The following is a 3,697-nucleotide window of genomic DNA, read 5'->3' as shown; positions in this document are numbered from 1 at the left end:
TCATTAGATGTTAAGAAAGTATTTGACAAACCCAACACACCTTGATGATAAAAATCTTGAGAAGATCAGAAATTCAAGGCCTATACCTAAACATAATAAAGGCAATATTCAGCAAACTAGTAGCCAACATCAAACTTAAAGCAATCCCACTAAAATCAGGAACTAGACAAGGCTGCCTACTTTCTCCCTGCCTATTCAATATAGTACTTGAAGTCCTAGCCAGAGCAATTAGACAACAAAAAGAGGTCAAAGAAATACAAATTGGAAAGGAAGAAGTAAAAATATCACTATTTGCAGATGATATGATAGTATACATAAGTGAGCCCAACAATTCGACCAGAGAACTACTAAAGCTAATAAATAACTTCAGTGAAGTATCTGGATACAAAATTAACTCAAACAAATCAGTGAATAAATAGGATGAGACAGAAATTAGGGAAACAACACCCTCCAAAATAGTCACAAATAATATAAAATACTTTGGTGTGACTCTAACCAAGGAAGTAAAAGATATGTATGATAAGAAGTTCAAGTCTCTGAATAAAGAAATCGAAGAAGATCTCAGAAGATAGGAAGATCTCCCATGCTCATGGATTGGCAAGATTAATGTAGTAAGAATGGTTATTTTGCAGAAAGCAATCTACAGATTCAATGCAATCCCCATCAAAATTCCAACTCAATTCTTAACTGAGTTAGAAAGGGCAATTTGCAAATTCATCTGAAATAACAAAAAACCTATGATAACAAAAACTATCCTCAACAACAAAAGAACCTCTGGTGGAATCACCATCCATGATCTCAAGCTATACTACGGAGCAATTGTGTGTGTGTGTGTGTGTGGGGGGGGGAACCTTCATGGTACTGGTACAGCGAAAGACAGGTAGTTCAATGGAATAGAATTGAATACCCAGAAATAAACCCACACACCTATGGTCACTTGATCTTTGATGAAGGAGCTAAAACCATCCAGTGGAACGAAGACAGCATTTTCAACAAATGGTGCTGACTCAACTGGTGGTTAGCATATAGAAGAATGTGAATGGGTCTATTCTTATCTCCTTGTACAAAGCTCAAGTCTAAGTGGTTCAAGGAACTCCACATAAAACCAGAGACACTGAAACATATAGAGGAGAAAGTGGGGAAGAGCCTCGAAGATATGGGCATGGGGAAAAATTCCTGGACAGAACAGCAATGGCTTGTGCTGTAAGATCAAGAATCGACAAATGGGGTGCTGAAGAGATGGCTCAGTGGTTAAGAGTATTGACTGCTCTTCCAGAGGACCTGAGTTCAATTCCCAGCATCCACATGGTGGCTCACAACCATCTGTAATGGTATCTGATGCCCTTTTCTGGTGCATCTGAAGACACCTACAGTGTATTCATATACATAAATCTTAATAAAAAGAACAATTAAAAAAGAATTAACAAATGGGACCTCATAAAATTGCAAAGCTTCTGTAAGGCAAAGGAGACTGTCAATAAGACAAAAAGGCCACTGACAGATTGGGAAAGGATTTTTACCAATCCTAAATTCGATAGGGGACTAATATCCAATATATATAAAGAAGTCAAGAAATTGGACTGGAGAGGACCAAATAACCCTATTGAAATGTGGGGTGAAGAGCTAAACAACGAATTCTCAACTGAGGAATACTGAAGGGCTGAAAAAATATTCAACATCCTTAATCATCAGGGAAATGCAAATCAAAATAACCCTGAGATTCTACCTCACAACCGTCAGAATGGCCAAGATCAAAAACTCAGGTGACAGCAGATACTCCTGAAGATGTGGAGAAAGAAGAACACTCCTCCATTGCTGGTAGGACTGAAAGCTGGTACAACCACTCTGGAAATCAGTTTGGCAGTTCCTCAGAAAAGTGGACATAGTTGTACTGGAAGATCCAGTAATACCACTTCTGGGTGGTATTTATAATTTATTTATAATAGCCAGAAGCTGAAAAGAACCCAGATGTCCCTCAACAGAGGAATGGATACAGAAAATGTACATTTACACAATTACTCAGCTATTAAAAACAATGAATTCATGAAATTCTTAGATAAATGGACGGATCCGGAAGATATCATCCTAAGTGAGATAACCCAATCAGAAAAAAACACATATGGTATGCACTCATTGATAAGTGGATATTAGCCCAGAATCCCAGAGTACCCAAGATACAATTTGCAAAATACATGAAACTCAAAAAGGAAGACCAAAGTGTGCATACTTCGCTCCTTCTTAGAAAGGGGACCAAAATACTCAGGGAAGGAGTTACAGACACAAAGTTTGGGGCAGAGACTGAAGGCATGATCATCCAGAAACTGCCCAACCTGGGGTCCATCCCATAAACAACCACCAAACCTAGACCTTATTTCAGATGCCAACAAGAGTTTGCTGACAGGAAACTGATATAGCTCTCTCCAGAGAGGCTCTACCAGTGCCTGACTAATACAGAAGTGGATGCTGTCATCCATTAGATGCAGCACAAGGTCCCCAATAAAGGAGCTAGAGAATGTACCCAAGGAGCTGAAGGGGTTTGCAGCCCCATACGAGGAATAACAATATGAACTAACCAGTAAACCCAGAGCAGAGCTCTCTGGGACTAAACCACCAATCAAAGAACACATGGAGAGACTCATGGCTCTAGCTGCATATGTAGCTGAGGAGGGCCTAGTCAGTCATCAATGGGAAGAGAAGCCCTTGGTCCTGTGAAGGTTCTATGCCCCATTATAGGGGAATGCCTGGGCCAGGAAGCAGAAGTTGGTGGGCTGGGGAGCAGGGTGAGGGGGAAGAGGATAGGGGATTTTTGGAGGGGAAACTAGGAAAAGGGATAACATTTGAAATGTAAATAAAGAAAATATCTAATTTTTAAAATGCAGAATTTATACTAAGAAGGAAAGAATCCCAGAATTTTATTGAAGTATAGACCTATATTAAGTTTGAGTTACTACAGCAACTCTAGAATTTACTTACTCAACAAGTATTTACTGAGGTTTTTATACCTGGAGAACATGTATTACACAGTCTTTGCTTTTGCAGGAAATAAATACTAAGTAATTCTAAAATTAAAGAGAGAGAGAGAGAGAGAGAGAGAGAGAGAGAGAGAGAGAGGATTAAATGGGGAGAAGGAAGCCAATGGTGAAAAGGGAGGGTGTTATTTCTCTTAAGCTGTTTCATGCTGTCTAGGGGAGCAGTCAATTTGGGGGTGTAGCTGACTTTCACCATCGGATCCACTTGGTTAAGTTTCCCATTAGGTTCCTCTGTGGACAGTGGCTCTTCTGTGGGCAGTGGCTGGTAATCCCGTAACAGGAGCTGATTAATAGTTTGTGTAGAAATTTTTTTGTATTAGTCATTGAAGGAATGTAGAAACATTATTAATGAGGCAGGAAGCAAATAATAACACCTGGAGTATGACTAGAAAAGGCGTTACAAAAGGAAATATCCACTTCCATATAGGGTTTTAAAAAATCCCAGAACTGAAGGTCCCACATTCCCTGAAATTCTTTATGTCTGACTGGAGCTCCTGGATTTTATCACTATTTTGGATTGGTTGACATAGAAACAGAATTCTTTATGGAGGAACAGGCAAAGACCACCTTCTTTAGCTATCAGGATATCTAGCCCCCATTGGTTCTGAAGCACCATGACTGAAAATGTTGTGATCTTGTCCAGGCTTCAGAAGGACCACACCAGGCCA

Source organism: Mus musculus, chromosome 5, assembly GCF_000001635.26.
Source record: "Mus musculus strain C57BL/6J chromosome 5, GRCm38.p6 C57BL/6J".
Classification (NCBI taxonomy): domain Eukaryota; kingdom Metazoa; phylum Chordata; class Mammalia; order Rodentia; family Muridae; genus Mus; species Mus musculus.
Note: the sequence above shows the minus strand (reverse complement) of the source record.